The sequence below is a fragment of the Cyrtonyx montezumae genome, unplaced genomic scaffold (genome assembly GCF_038088225.1).
Source record: "Cyrtonyx montezumae isolate F1298 unplaced genomic scaffold, pur_monq_1.0 scaffold_8, whole genome shotgun sequence".
NCBI classification, from domain to species: Eukaryota; Metazoa; Chordata; class Aves; order Galliformes; family Odontophoridae; genus Cyrtonyx; species Cyrtonyx montezumae.
In genome coordinates this window covers 11,160,719-11,178,078 of record NW_027072089.1, presented here as the reverse complement: position 1 = coordinate 11,178,078, position 17,360 = coordinate 11,160,719, and positions in this window count along the sequence as shown.

Genomic DNA, 17,360 nt, shown 5'->3' with positions numbered 1-17,360 from the left:
CCATTGCTACTTGGTGTCCAGCACAAGTTCCAGTCCAGATCCCAAAAGAAGAAAATACGTATTTCTGCCACCTACCATGCCTGTACCTGAGAGAGAGAGATTGAGGCAATTTCTTCCAGAGTCTGAAATGAAGTATTAATCTGTTCTTTCTGGTCAGAGACTGGCCAGAACCTTCATGTGCTCTCTTGGCCTTAGTCACTGGGAGAAATGTGCACATAGCAGATGCTTTGGAAGACCACTTTGGGTCATTAAAAGATAGTATGAGTACTGTTAAACAGACAAAAAAAATCAGTAGATTGAAAACAGTAGATTAAGATGAATCTGGTTTAAGTACTCCAGCATATGAATATGTCTGTTCTTGCTAATCTAAGCAAGAACCTAATTGAATTAGACATTTTAAATAAATCTTGGGCTTGATGAAGTTCATGCTGGACTACTCAGAGAACAAACAGACTATGATTAGCTCAGGCCAGACCATGACTATTACCACCTCAGATTTATATCTGCTTTAAAAGGAAGCAATAGTAAAAAAAAAATATTTTCTATGTCCACTGTAGCTATGGGAAGGAGCAATGAATTTTAAATACAGAAAGAAAGTATAGTTTAGATGTCACAAAACATTCTCTGCCTTTGGAGATACTGAAGCCCTGAAATAAATTAAACAGCTGACCATACTCTCATACAAGCCATGGAAAGTCATGATATTACTGGATCTCAGGAAAAAAGAAACAAAACAAAACAAAACAAAAAAAAAGAAAGAAAGAAATCAAACTCTGGAAGACACTGATCATGCTTTGGAATGGTCTCTTGCAGTACTTCATTGAAATACAGTCTTTGAGATACCTTAAACCACAGAATCCCATTTCAGTTCCTTAATAAACAGTCACACCAGTGTAATAAACACCTGAATGTTTGCAGTGGTCACCCGCACCTCTGCACACAGAGGTTGCTGCTGCACAGGCCACTGGGAAAATGACAAGTAAATACTATAAACAAACTCAATTTAATTTTATAACTCCCAAGTGATGTGTATATTCGGGGTCCAAGTGCATTCTCCTTCCAGGTGCATTCTGTCTCCGGAGTCCAACTGAGTCTTTGAACCAAGTGGATACCTTACCTTTTCCTTTTTTTTTTTTTCTTCTGTTGCTGTCTGTTAAGTATTAGCCCATGACCTTTCACTGATTGGCTTCAATTAAGGCCATGGATTTCCTCTTCCTGAACCAAAGTCAGGTTACAGTGTAAGAATAATAAAGGCAAAACAACTATGTTGCAGTTCTCCATCTACAGTCCTAAGCACTTAGAGTTAAATGTTACTTGGGACTTTCATTTCTCAACTGCCTCAAGATACAAAATTGCCAGTAGCTTTTAGAAATATCCAGTATTTCTCTGCAGCAATATTTCTTATAGTTTGAGTATTATGGATCCTTTGGTTAATAAAGAGTTTTACAATTGACGGCCTGTACATAACTAGCATTATTGGGGTTTCACTGAATTTCAGCAATGGCAAGAAAATCCAGGTGGGATCAGAGGTCTGGATCAGCTGTTGGAAGAAAAATAATCAAGTTGTTTTTACTTTAGAAAATGCTCCTTTGCTAATAATTATTCTTTTCCACTAAATCCCCCAGTTTTCATCGATTTACTACATAAATATATTTCCCTTAGGGAAAATTTTTCTTACTTTGAAGAATATATCTTATTCAAGAATCTAGTTTATTCTCTTGTTGCTGATGAGATATCACCTTTTCCTTTCAAAAGTGTTTTCATTTTTCTCTCTTTTATATCTTTATTGTAGTCCTTCCTGGCAGCATATATCTTCTGATATGTCACAGTATTCTCCCTAAATAAGACAAATATTTGGACCGTAGTAAAATATGTTGAGAAAATGATAATCTACTGAAATGTATGTAAAAGGTAGAATGTCATGGGTATGTTTAACATGTAGATGTCAAGTCTAAACCCTGCTCATTTTATATCCATATTTCTATATGTATTTATATAGGACTGAAGTTCAAGTACTGTGCATCAAGTGCCACTCAGAGATGTACACATACAAACTTAATTGTCTTTATATAAGTTTCCTTCACCAATTCAGAAAGCAGCAACACATAAAGGGTCTCAATCATTCTTTTTTTAGGTACTATTCTCAGTATGTCTTTGTGAAGAAGGTAGGTTTACAGCATAAAACACCAACATGCAGACTTCCTACAATACTAAAGGCTGACCCAAGAATCACACTTCAGGGCCAAGGTCTGAACAATTTCATTCATTCTCAAAAGTCTGTTGCTCCTTCTAACTGGAGGTCAGCAAAGTTTATACAACTTTCTCAAGTTGAAAGACATGAGACATCACAAGCGTCAGTCTGCATCTGACAACTACTGACATAACCAAAAGCTCTTATGAAAACAAATCAAACAAATAATGGTTATTTGGAGAAGTGATTTAACTTGATCTTGCTGCACTGTAAAAATTGGATTATGTCCAAGTTGCTAGGGGTATGGTATGTTCCACAATCCCTCTCTTATGAGGCACAATCAACTTATCAAAAATGATTCTGACTAATTATTTATAATACTGGTTTTCAGATGGTGTTGGTTTTCCCCTGGTTTGAAAACCAGCCAACACCTATATTGCTTCCATCTACCACCAGGCTTCCTCTGCAGAGGGGATTTCATACTGTTTTGAACAGAGGAGGTGAAACAGCTTCTCATGAACTCAGGAAAGGACAGGCTGTTTTAGAAGATCCATCTGCTTCACTTTAAACATTTCATCCAGGAAAATTTAAAATCTGTCATGAAATTTATGATGTCCTGCTGGACAAATGTTTTCCTTTGCTTCATATGGCACCGACTACTGTAATATAAAAAAGTGGAAATTGCTTTCCAGAGAAACATGTAGAGATTTATCAGAGATATCTCATTTAATCACATTCCAGTGAGACAGGGTCAGTCTCTCATCTTTAGGAGGAAGGAAGATTTTAAATTATAAGTTAATCTATTATGAGGTTGTTGTTAAAGGCTTTTTGGAAATGTATTTTTTCCGTATCAGACACTAAACAGGATATTAGGAAAACATTCATTTTGGTTCCAATGTGCACCTTGTAAGAACAATTGAAAATTCAATGCTAAAGAGGTACAACTCCTTCTGGTTCCTGAGGAACATGCGTATCAGGGAACTACTGAACTTTAGCTGCAGAAATCTTATTTTCTTCTACAGCCCAATGATCCAGCAAATTACCACACAGATTAGGAAATCCAGGAACCCTGTGTAACCTCAAGCAACAAAGCTCTGTGCAGTGGAGGAGATCCTTGCACTGACTGCAGTTATCTCAGCCAGTTATGCTGAATGGCCCACTCTTCCATGTGCTGGCAGGCTGCTGAATGATTAATCCCGAGGTGTCGTATTAGCTGAGAATACATTGCTAGGAAAAGCATAAGAGAACAATTGAGAGGACATTGCCCTTGAGTGTAAAACCGGTGCACTAATTGGGCATGAGGATGGGAAAAGCAAAGGAGAGTTGGTTCTTTGACAGGGAAGTAGCTGGGCTTGTTACTAGGTTCAGGTCTTTAATAGCCCACTCATTCTTTTGAGTCTGCTGCCTGCTTTGTAATTGCATTCAAAATCTCTATGTCCCCCTGCCTATCAGAGCAAGACCAATCTGCCAGAGCTGTTCTTCTCAGTGCACAAGCAGGTTCAGCAGTTTTATCAGTTCTCTGTAACACCAAATTTAAAAAGAGCAAAGTATGTTCAGTGACTCTGAGGACAAACAGCACAGTATGACTTACCTCTGCAATGGGGGAACTCTCCCTTACAAAAACAAGTTAGGCTCATCCCTGGGAGTGGTCAGGAAGAATTCATTGCCAAAGCACTACCTCTACTCTGTCCAGGTGATGCCAGGACAGTGCTTTCAATAGTAGAACAAAGCTCTTCTGATCACAATGACTTTTTACCTTATCACAGGTAAAAAGGTTAGTGGCATAGAGATCTCAAACCCCAGTTTAGGAAAATTCAGAGGCTCATTTACACTAACTTATCATGGAATGTTGATACTCTGGGGATATTGATGGAACCTCCACGTGTCTCAGGACATATATTAGAGGGTTTGGAGTGCCATCTTCTGGTACAGCACCCTGTGACGTATCCAGCTCAAGTGCAAATGCAGCAAATATAGGGAGCATCCCCAGTGGACTCCTGCCACTTTGCTGGCCCTGGCTGGGCACAAAATGGCTGGGCACAAAATGGCTCTCTAGCCTGGAAATCCCATCCGCTTGAGCCTTCATGGTGCATGCATGCTGAAACAACAGAAAACAAGTCTCAGTTACTCTAGAATTGAGAGAAAGTACTTGCCTTGTCTGCTCAAGCTCACACCATTGACAGAGATTACAAAGAAGGCAACTTTGCAGCAAACTAAAGAAATTTTCCCATCAAAGAAAGCCAGGAAGGACCCAAACATCAAATATATGGAAAGGAGAAAACTATTTGAAATATACAAACATTTCTCTAGATTTCATACAAAAGTGGTAGAATTCCATCTTCAGTCACCTGAAGAGAAAGGTAATAAGTGCTCTGTGCAGAGAATCCATTCATGGAAAAAAACTCAAGCAGCTCTGTGCTGTGTGTGAACTCCTCAGCAGTGTACTACTGGGAGCGCTGACTGCATGTAATCATCTCCCTAATAGTGCTACATACAGCAATGATCCTAGCAATCTATAGTTAATGTAATGTGAACAGCATTTACCACACACAGCTTCTGAAAGAATGGGGAAAAAAATGCACCACAGAGAAAGATGAGCAATGTCTAGTAGAAGAAGGCAAGTCCGCATGGACGTTTCCTGGAACACTCTCTTTGTCTTCCCACCACTGATCTGAGGAACAAGCCAAAGGCAAATTGGCACATACCATTTCAGTTCCTGATCTGGATCAATTTTATGCTAACAAAAGGATCTCTAAAACGATATATTTTCATCTCCTGCTGCAACAGTTGGTTACCTGTATGGTGATTTACTCTTCCCCATTCCTCCCTGCCTCAAGCTGTGCATGCAGACTGAACCCTGACACCCAGAACTTTGTCTCCTATTATATTCTGGGAGTTCAGATTTGTGGCACAATTTGCTAGAAACCACAGGAACCAGGAACATGCTACTGGATCTTCCTACAGCAGTTGATTTAAGGAGAAGACAATGAACACAGAGAGTATGGATGCTAAAAGCTCTGGGTTTGCTCCTAAGAGTACTCTGCTCAGCTCTACATTGTCCCACACTGTGCCATGCTGGGCAAGTCACTGAGGGTGGCATTTATTTCCTCTCATGTAAAAGAATCACGTATCTTCCAGCTAGTTTTGATGATGAAAGGGTGATACATGCTGATGCACAAGGTGGCCTTCCCTCTTCTCACCATAACTGCTGGGAGGACGTACAGCATCAGATCACTGTAGAGTACCTCACTTGTGGGTATCTGAAATCAGGTGAGGTGAAATTCACTTTATTTGTTTATTTGCTTTATTTATTCTTACATTCTATCCTGGGTGGGAAATCATAGAATCATAGAATATCATGAGTTGGAATGGGCCCATATGGGTCATGTAGTCCAACACCTGACTCCTCATCCTTTACCTTTTCTAGTTAGCTGCAGCAGCAGGAATGTCTGTAAGCAAATTCATACAAATAGACACAAAGAGACACGTCACCAACAGAGGGCAAATAACCAAGGACCTGATCTTAAGTGAAAAGCTTGATTTTCAACTCTTCACTGCAATTAATTAAGTCCGAGTGAACTTGTAAGTGTTGCATAAGATTCTGAGTTTGAAGCCTGAGCTTCATTAACTTCTGGAAATTAGCATCTTCCATTAATTTACAGGAAATCACAAGAAAGAGCCACGGACATCTAATAAAACCTATAAAATTTTGCACATCTTTCTCCATTTAGGGAAAACAGTAGAATTGCTACCACTACCCCTGCAGAAGTCCCACTTCCAGACCTCCTCCAGAAAATGCATGCCAACTGCTTATAAAAATATTCTAACCTCAGATCCATATCTTGCCTTGTCTGTATGAAAAAAAAAAACAGCAGAAACCTTCACCAGAGACCCAAACATGCTGAACGCTTTTGCCATCTCCCTAGCAGCTGATCAGATTCCGAGAAATGATTAAAGCTTCCAACAACACAGTGAATTACCCCCACTGGCTTTTTCTCACGTCAACATCCACAACTTTCTGCAGGCTTTGAAAATCTTCCACTCTTCCACAATAGCAAACTCATCTGTCCAACTCTTCAGCAATTGAATTTCTGCAGGCTGTGTCTACCTTGAAATGTAACAACCAAGTTTTGAATGGTCCTGTAGCAAAATGAATTGCATCCCATTTGCTTTGTCCAGCTGCATCAGTGGGTCTAACGTCAGACACTGCCTGTCCTTTAAGATGGAGTAGAGAGCTGTTCATCACAAAAAGCATCCATTTTAATAATTGGCTGCTCACTGCAGTGTTACATGAAATTTTTTACCCAGTAATAAAAGCTTAGCAGAGTTCAGTAGCACCTCTGCTTACCAGCAACATGAAGAACAGATTTCTCTTAGTAGTTTGAGCCAGTGCCCCTTATTTTCCTACTGCAGGCAACTATGCAAACACCAGCCCACCCTAGAAGAGAAACAGGGAATACTGGAAACCTTGCAGCCTTTCACAGTGCTTCAGCACAATGCTGTTTCACTCAGCCCTTTCTGACATATGATACAAGGTAAATATCCAGCACTCAGCGGCCTCCACACACTATTTCCACCTGTGTGGCAGGCCAGTGATTGCCTGCTGGCTTGTAACACAAAACATGTGGGAATACTGAGAGTCTCAAGAGGTCTGTCTTACACTTCCTGTTCTTTATTTACCTTTCTGCTTTCAGTTTGTTTTTCCATTTATATTTAGCACAGATAAAAGCAGGGTAACCAAGCTCATGTGTCTTAGTGAAATAATGGGAAGAGCTGGATGCAGAAGCCATCAAAGGGCAGGATGCAGCACCTCCACCCCTGAACAAAGAACAGAACTTTGAGCCAGCTTTGAACCATAACACATACAATCAAGTACTTTTTCCCAAACCCCTTAAGCAGGTGAAAATCTCTCTCTCATTCACTCCTCACAGGTTGAATAGATTTGTTATTTTCAATCGAAGTGTTGGGAAGGGCATAATTAGGAGACAGCTTTGATCACACTATGCAAAACTTAGCTCTTAGGGGCATGCAACTTCAGGGTGCCTCTTTCCCAGAATGTGAGACAAAGCTACCTGCTACCCTCTCATCTGTACATTTGGAGCCGGGATCAGGGTGAGCTCTAGCTCAGCCTGCCCAAATGAAGTTTGATAGGACCATTAAAGGGCCTTTGTGTGATTGCATAGTCTGGGTGCTCATTGCTTCCTGACTCGATCCACTTGAAAGGCCATACTGCCTTCCACCAAGCTGTTTCCTCCATCCTATCAGCCCCAGATGGTGAACAGACGAAATGAAAAGCCTGGAGGTTTTGAAGGGTAGCACAACAGAAGGCTGGTCCTGTACATTTAAAAAGCACCCTGTAAGTTAACACAGCTCCATGCATCACTCCTTGTGAAAATCTACACATGTACCATACTCAACTGGGGCACTCATAAGAAAAATCCTTACTGTCTAAAACTCCAAAATGAGGACACTATTTAAAAAAAAAAATTAAAACTTAGTTAAATCTTTGGACAAGCTCTAAAAATACCAGAATACCAGTAAAAGATCAAGGGAGAAAAAAGGAAAGATATTTCTGAATTTGGGAATACAATGGCCTATGGATATCATCTGAATGCTCCCAGCCATTGTTGAACAAACAAAAATATATCAATGAAACAATATTTAATTTACTTCCATTTCTTCAACAGTAAAACTTTAGAACAATATGATTCATCTTCCCAAAATATGCTCAGTGGTCTTGCAGCACTTCAAAATTGGAGCCATAAACATCAGTGTGAACTCATATTTGTGTTGCGGATGATAGGTAAGAGGCACTGATTTTGGAGACCTAACATGAGTATCCTTGAGAATTTGATACCATCCTGTAACACTGTAGCTCTCCGCCATGATTATAAATCACCATTCAGTGGATCAGTCAACTCATTATCAATGAAAGCAAAGCAAAGTGGTCAGTGAGATGCTGCAGATGGGATCAAAGCCTGAGCTTCCACGAGACCCTGCTTTACAATGCTACAATCTGGGCAGGAGGGGGTGTAACTGTACAGGGGTTGGAACTGGGATGTCACCATATGACGTAGATATCATTAAGAGGCTGCTGATAAGAAACGAGGACAACAGCTCCTACAGCAATGTTTCCCCTGGTATACAACGTATTCTGATGTATGTCTACTATGATAAAAATTAAGTGTATTTTTTATAGCACAGTTTGGTGCATTGGCCATAATCATCTCAAGAACAACTCCTAAAATGTTGTCTTGATTCTTTATATAAGACCAGGACTATGAGACTTGAATCAATGAAGGTACTTTGTAAGACAAGGCACAAAGATGAATGCATAGGGAAAGATGGTCATTATCTTATAGCTAAGCATGATGCAATACAGGCTGTGACAAACCTAGGCAAAAATGATTGGACAATATACTGGAATGATAAACCATGCCCAGAATTAACTATGCACACAGCACTGGGGCTTTCCTTCACCTCTTTAGCACTTTAAAAGAAGGAAATACTTTTCAGGAAGATGCTAATTTCTGACAAATAACCTCAGGACTTTTTCACCTTGACAAAAAAATAATGACCAGGAGTGTGCCCCAAGTAAAAAGATGACTGAGTACCTGTAAGAAGCTAAATATATTTATCCCCAGAAAAAAGAGATGTGTGGAGATTCAGAGCTTTGTGAGAAAGTCCTAAGCACTTAAATAAAACTCTACCACATAAAGAGACTCAGCAGCTGGTTAACACAGAAACTAATTTACCCCACAAGACCTTTTGCAGGTTTATACCAAATAGGAATGCATGTATGTGAGCAGATTTGCCCTCTAATTTAAGCTTTATTTTGAGAATTTTTGCAAGATCTTTGACAGTTTTATTTTGACAATTGTCACACCCAAAGACATGAGTACTTTTAGTAGGGGATTTATTCTGAGCCCATCGCTGCTCTCACTGTCACCTGAAGTTGTTCCATGGTGTTTCAGGAACGGAGCAAAACAGAGTTTTTTATAAGGTGTAGGCTTTCCCTCAGACCCTGATCAGAGTTCTCCTTTATTAGGGACAGGAGGGAAATGTGTTAAAACTTATAGCCCTTGTATAAATTACAGGGGTCTGACTCTGCCTTCCAGGCAAAGCCTCCAATGAAAAGCAGAGTGCAGCCAACGTCTTTCTGGGGCGGGTAGGCAATCCATAGATTGATAAGGCCTGCTGGAAGCATACATGGTAAGACTTATGACTTTGATTTCTAGGTACAATAGTCTAACTCCAGGAATCTCATTGCAAGAAATAATACACATTCACAGCCTCTGAGCAATTCTGCTCATGATGCAGTTCCCTGTGTGGGAGCCAGAGCTGGCACAGTGGCTGCTCAGGAGAGCTTCATGAAGTGGAGTGGAAGATGGGGCTGTGGGGATTTGCTTTGAACCCCTGAGCCACACTACACTTGGCTTAGGTCAATGACTCCTCCTAGTCGATGTTAAAGTCATTCATGATTTTTTTTTCTTAAACAATAAAAGTAAAGTTTTATGTGTCCAGAAAGGGTAATAAAAATGTAATGGATGTTCTGAGAACCTAAATCAAAGTTCACTGAAGACAATGGAAGGAGTTTTGTGGCTTCCACACACTTTCAATTGTACCTCCTTTACTTTGGTGTTTTTTCAAAAGACCTTTCTGGGTAGCAAGGAGGAAGTATATTTCTTTTTTAAAAATATTTCTTTTTTAAGACAACAGTTGTAGAACTGTTCTTCACCTCCTTGAAGCATTTGCCATGGTGCTTTTAAGAACAAGGTATAAAAAAATAATTCCTGCTCTCCTTAATATAAAATGTAACATTATCTTAAGTCAGGTCATCAAAATAACAGACTAACATTACTATGGCATATCAGGGGTGAAAAATCAGATTGAAACCTGTTATGGTTTTATGATTTTTGTTATATTATTGATATTCCACATCATGGGAAGAAAGGCTGTAAGGGAAGGGGAAAATTCTTTAATGACAAAAGCCGCTTGTAAGCAGGAATGTTTGTATATTTTGTAGGTTTTTGTACCTTTTCTTTGAATGTCACACACAAAAAACTGCAGACTTAAGTAAAGAGAAACAAAAGGATCTCATAGATTTGGTCACTTCAGACTGAGTTACCCAAATGACTGCTACTAATACTCTTTGTAAAGACTGTTTATGAGTACCTGGGGCCAGAGCCTCTTTTACTGTACATAGAAAAGCTTCTTTCAGATGTGATTACAGTGTTCAGCCAAACTATCCTTTCAAAGTAAGAAAAATCCCTTTTTGCAAACATCACTGCATGTTTAGCAATCAGTTTCTAAAAAGAAATAAGGTATCTGAAAAAAAGTGTAGCTTTGAGTATTACACCCTTCAACTTTGGGTGGAGCTGTTAAATTAATAATTGACCAGAACTGGATATTACCAATGTGTTTCTCTATTCAGACAGTCTCACCTTGCAATAGCCCAGATATTTTCAGGCCGAGCTGTAATTTCACAGACTTTCACAGACTCAGAAGCAGTTATCAGTTTTTAATAAAAAATAATGAAGGAAAGGTTCCTACAGACTTCTTGAGAATGGCTTCCAAGCCAAGAGGACAGAGTAAGGCATACAGTTCCAAGACATGTCTTTGTATGGACCCCTATTTTTTACATATGTGCTGCAGAATTTCTCTCATGCACAAGTTGTGCATAGATTACAGCTTTTACCTTACAACTCTGAAAGAACATGATCGTAGAATCATTGAATGGTTTAGGTTGGAAGGGACACTACATTTCACCTAGTTCTGATCCCCTGTCATGGGCAGAGCTGCCACCCATCAGATCAAGCTGCCCAGGGCCCCGTTCAACTTGGTCTCTAACATCTCCAGAGATGGGATATCCATAACTTCTTTGGGCAGCCTGTTCCAGAGAAGCTGTTAGTGCTAGTTAGCTTTTCTTCATTTATTAACTATTCTTTGTATTGTATTACTCTAAGTCAAGAAAATCTAGTGTTAACAAGTTTATGAATGAAATGTAACATTAGTGTAAATAATTGCGATCAGCCCCAGCATCTGACCCAGCCTTGAGTCCATGACTCTGAATGGCAGCCTTCAAAAGGAGCATTCCCTTTTCTTTAGGAGATGTCTCAGTTTATTCTTTAAAGCTGGGTTTAGTGGGGCATCTTTCCAGTCTGTGTGGCTTCCCTTCTGGACCTTTTCAAAACAGCCCTTTAGTCTCTTGCTCTGTGGTTTCTTTCACATTTGAGACAAGCACTATTCTAAAACCTGCATTTTAGGATCTGGGATTAAAAATAGCTGCTGCAGACGGGTGAGCATGAAGTAGCCATTCATTGCAAACAATAGTCACACCACAGCCTGTGCCAAATTCTCAGCCCATGCAAGGCAGTGCAGCCCCTTCTACAGGCGCAGTACTGGTCCAGAACCACTCTCAGCTCTTTTGTCTCTTCCCATACAACTTGCAAAATTTTCAGAGTACATCTGCTCTTCCAGAGAAGAGCCACAGCACATCCAGAAATGTCACTGGGGCTTTTATTTAGAAACCACCAGCAAATGTCTAGGTTAAGTTCCTACAGCCAGCATTAAACACCAAACTGCAATAGGCATAATCTCATACTGCAGGGTATTTCACAAGATCCCTGTGAAAATCTGCAACATACTATTACATATGAATTAGTTCCATCAAATGTAGAGAAGCACCTATAATTACTAATAATTGATATGCAAAAGAATAAAATTCCTTCCTCCAGATTTTCCATAAATACTTATTTGAGGTTGCAAATCCTTTAACACACCATTTCAGAGCAATGGGGTCCCTGTTTGCATCCTATGCACATCCCATCCCTTTGTATCTATGCCCCATCCCTTGACCAGATTTCATCCCTTCTCCCCATTATTTCTCCCTACTCCCTGTTTCAGAAATCTTTAAACCTTCAGTATACCTCAGTCCCACAATCTAAAACACCTTAGCTATGATTTTTTTTGCCACTGAAGAGTTTAAAACAGTTATACAACTCTACTAAACAAGAATAAAATCATTTTAGATACATTTTACATACAAGCAAAAGCAACAGCATAAAGTCCAGTTGGGCTAAAAGGTAAAGCTGGAGAAGCCTCAGACCCTTTGCTTCATAGGGCCTTACCACTGGCTTCAGTAAGTGCAAGATCTAATCTCAGGTATTAAGCAAACAAATAAACAAGTAGCCTGAGTTTCCAACCTGCAGAACAGACAACAGGTCCTTCTAAGAGCAACAAAGACTATCAAGAGCTTAGCCAGAGTCAAACTTAAAAAGTTCCCTAATCAGTATCACACTATTTAACTTTAGCCAGTTATTTATATGACTAAATATAAACTTCTGTAGGTGTGAGTTTGCATATATATATATATATTCAGATAATCATTTATTTTCACATTTTTAGACAAATAAGATAAGTAAAGATAAATTAGATTTTCTTTTAACTTAGTTTTAATACTGATCCTTCAAAAGAATTTTTCTCTGTCTGATTCTTTCCCAATACTCCAAGAACTCAGAAAGCTGAATACCATGATATTGCAGAAGAAATGAGTACAAGTGATGTGTAATTTCTCCAGTATAAAAGAGCAAATTATTCTTGTAACAGCTTGTTGTCTTAGAATTATAGAAACTCTGGCCTGAGGAAACCTATGGTGGTCCCTAATCCAGCTCTCCTGTCAAAGCACAGTTGTCACCAAAGTTAGGTCAGGTGTTACGGCTTTGTCTAACCAATATTTCAAATCATCTGAGGATGATGACTCCCCATTTCCTCGCTCTAGTTCTGCACTGACCTCCTGTTTTTTGTTCATACTCAATCTGAACTTCCCCAAAAGCAATTACTGGCATATCAGAGAGTAGTTCAGTTCCATCATCACTGAGAGGGTGGTCAGGCACTGGAAGAGGCTCCCTGGGGCAGTGTCATGGCACCAAGCTTGCTGGAGTTCAAGAAACATTTGGACAATGCTCTCAGCAGTGAGGTTCTATCTTTGGGTAGTCTTTTATGGAGCCAAGATTTGGACTCAATTACCCTATGGGTCCCTTCCAATTGGGAACATTCTATGATTCTATAATACTATGATCTGTGTAACTCCCCATTGAGCAGCTTTTGGCTGTTAGGTGATCACCTGAACCCACCTCTTCACCAGAACAAAGAAGTCTATTTCTCATGGTTTGCAGCTTCTGCTCAAGGAACTTCAGTACAGCCACTTTAACAGGAGACCTCACAATTGAATATTTGGTGACAAATGAAGAGGGACAGAGAGGCTCTTGATTTTTGGCAAGTTATCTCTACTGAAGCTCAGTAAGCAGTTTTCCTTATTCCTCATGTATGTGCATTTTTATCAAACATATCAGCCTAGTGTCCATTACAACTCTGTCCTTTTTGGAAGGGTGTCTTTCCAGCCAGTCAGGTCCTTCGCTCTGCTGGTATAGGAAGTTATTCTGTTTTATGTGTAGAACTTCATACCCTTCTTTGTTGAACTCTGTAAGTCCTCTGTTAAGCCACTCCTCAAAATTCCTCAGTCCTTCAGAGTTGAATCTTCTCCATTTAGGAGGTTGATTCCTCCCTTCAATTTAGTGCTCTCTCCAAATTCAGTAAGAATGTGCTCTGCCACCTCACGCATTGCTGAATATATGATCAGTGTTGATGTCAACACAAATCCCTGAGCCTGTCACCCCTCCAGGGTTAAAACTTCTCTTCTTACTCACAAAATGGACTTTGGGTCCTTTGAACCTAGTGGTACCTACAATTTTTAACCCACCTAATGGCTTAATTTTCCAGCTAAAAGGAGGTAGACTTTGCTTTCCCTTTGCCTCATTCTCTCTGAAGCTTTTCTTCAAGCCAGAGTAAAAGAGGGTTTTTAGTAGTTTCCAGAATCCTAGAACTGAAGAATTTTAAAGATAAGGGCATGGTGAAAATTGATGCTTTTGTCACCGCATTAAGTTGCATCCACTGAGGTTGTCTTGAAAGCTTTGACTAAAGCTGGGAAATATCTTTTACATTTTGCATAGGGGAGGGAGCTGGCAACTCAGAGAATAAGAGGAGCCAATTCTCTTGGCCCCACAAGCTATGCAGCAGCAGCTCAACATGGCTGGGAGCCATCAGGCACAAACCACCATGCACAGTCCCACAGAAGTCAGATCTCTGGAAGGAGGTTGTAGGAGGAGGCACCAGGACCCTGTCGGAGACCCACCACTCCATTACAGAGCAGAACTGGCTTCCAGCTGGCTTCCAGGGGGAGCTGGCAGCATCTCACTTCAACTAAGTAATTTTCTGATTTTGTTGTTGAAATCCTTTTCCCCTCATTTTTAACCAATAGCTCCATTCACTCAACTTCACTTTTACAATGAGATAATAAATTTCTGGGGGAAAAGCCATGCATTTCAGTCTCTACTGCACTAAGCATAAAAACGAAATAACAGTGCATGACTGTTCTTTAGTGGCTTTTAAATTCTTAGGAAATGAGAACTCTGTGAGCAGGTAGAGTGCGGGGTTTTGATGACAACTTATGAAGCAGACAACACTCAAGGGAAGCAAAGGGAAAGAGAAAATTATCCTTCTAATTTGTTCGCAAACAGATTATCAAAATGTGCTCCTGCTGAATCCAATTATTTTAACATTTAAATGACTGGGCACAGATCTGGTTCAGTTGTGAACTGATGGCATGTGAACCCCTGTAAGATGTAACACGGAGGTCAGTACTAAGAAACCAGCACAGCATGTGCCTTACAGCCACCATCCATGTGAAGGCAAATGAGTCATCACAGAAACATATCACAGGATAGATTAGGCTGGAGGGGACCTAAAAGATCATCCAGTTTCAAGCTCTCTGCCATGGGCAGGATTGCGACTCACCAGATCAGACTGTCCAGGGCCCCATCTAGCCTGGCCTTGAACACCTCCAGGGATGGGGCATCTACAGCTTCAGTACATGTATTTGTACCTTATTCTACTCACATAAGCAAGCTTCCAAAAAGGAAACTTCAAACAAGCAGTCACTGAAGACACTGTTTCTCAAAGCAAATAGCTTGAATTCAGAACGTTTTAATTTTTCTGCAGTCCCAGCATAATGACAGGGCACATCGGCCCCATGCTGTGGCTAGGAACAGTGCTCTGAAGAACTAAATAGAACTTGACAGACCTTGGATTTTTAAAAGATGATAATAAGATCCAGGTATCATTAAAAAAAAATGAACAGGTGAACAAAAACTCATTTAAGGGCCTGGCTGCTAATCTTCAACATGGAAAACAGAAATTTTCCATAAGTAATATCACTTCCCACAGAACATGAGGATTCTGTAAGTGATTTCATCAGCCTGGGACACCAGGAAGGAAGGACCCTTCATCTCATTCCATCAATGGTTAAACCTTCTCTGAGCTGACATGGGTCTGCTACGGGCAGTGACTGTGAAGAAGTTCATGACCATGCTCGAGTACCTGGAGACATCTCTGAGGCCAGTTCTGTGGTTTTCCAAGTACTGCTGAACATTCACCAGACCCACAAACTTTACCTCATTGTAAAACAACACCTTACAACCAGTAAGTGGCACTAACACTGTCTCATGATCTGCAGGCTGAAGCTCAGTTCAGGCTGCCTCTATTGGTCAGCACTGCATCATTCATGTCTGTGTACACCAGTAGGAGATCAATTAAGTACTAAAACTAAGGAAGCACTCTCTCCATGATTTTTTCCTGGAATAAATAATCTAGGTTCAACTGAAATGAGGTAAGGGCCTGTTCCTACACTGCCTTCTCAGACTACCAGCAGTGACAGAAAGTTTTCATCAAACAGAGTACAAAAGTACAGTTTTTAATTCCCCTTCTCCTCTGGTATGTTACTGCAGCCTGTGTTTCTGTAAGCAGTCATTCATTTCATTTTCATTCACTCCCATCTGTGAGAAAAAAGATGCAAAGTACTGTTCAGCTGAATACGTGAATACTAAAATTAGACTCAATTCCTCTGCTGTGGCTTCAGAGGTAGAAAATTTAAAGTCTCCCTTTGGGAAATTTTCATGGTGATTATTGTTATAATAAACAATTAAGTGATGGAGTGGTTACATGAGACCTAGGGAGACAGCATCGATCTGTCAGATTGCATGCAGAAATGTGTTTTTTTTTTATTTCAAATATAAATGTGTCTTCATGGGCACTGAGCTTGTAACATCCCTGAGGTACAATAACCAGGTGATTTATGGCAGCACAGAGCTGCTTGCAGCACAGATTTTGTTGACTTTGAGATCATTTGTACATAGAAAAGTTCTTCTAACATAAATAGAAATTAGTGCTAAAAAGAGATGCTAAATCTGACAGAATGTACAATTATTACATTTCTACCTGGTCTTCCACAGAGTAGAAGGGACCTTAATACTTATGACAGAAATTTTCAGATAAATAATTTGGTTTGTTCTGTAAATCAGCTCTCACAGTTGTAATCCCTCAGATCCCTCTCAGATGAGAGACCTCCCAGAGTCTGAGCTAAGCTATTGTTTGCCATTTGAACTGAAATCCTGGCCAAGAGTTAGTTCTAAAATGGAAACAAGATCTTATTTCCACCCTAATGGAAAGGTATTTCACAATGTGATAAGAATAAAATAATAGAAATATCGTAGTCTTCTTAAATCTTATAATACCCTTAAACCTTTCTACATTGTGTAGTAGAGACACAATTATCGTTTAATCTTTCCAAGGATTTCTAACCCTCCAGAAAAATAATCACAGATTGCCACTCTCAAATCAGCTTTCCTTTCTCCTCACACCATTGACTTGTGTTTGGACAATGCACTGAAGAGGAGGGCACCATGAGGATAACGTGAAGCTGATGATATTTTAATTGGCACTCTGAGCACAAAGTGAAGAGCAGAATCTGCCTTCCTGATGGCTGATACTGCTCTGAAAAATTACATTTTTCTTTTTTTAATGAAAACAATTAGGCATCAGGCATCCAGTGCCAAATCTGTACGTGTTGTGCAGGAAACAACCTCCTTCCCACCTGCTGCCAGCATAACACAGCTCTGCTAAAGAAGTGGCCCAGTCACTCCCTGTTATTTCACTTGAGAAAACATCAGTCAAGGCAATTGTCATCAGGAAGGTACAAGACATTTTGCTAGTTCAAATAAAAAGTTTGCATATCACTTCATCACAGCTGAACTAGACATGAACTCCAACAAGC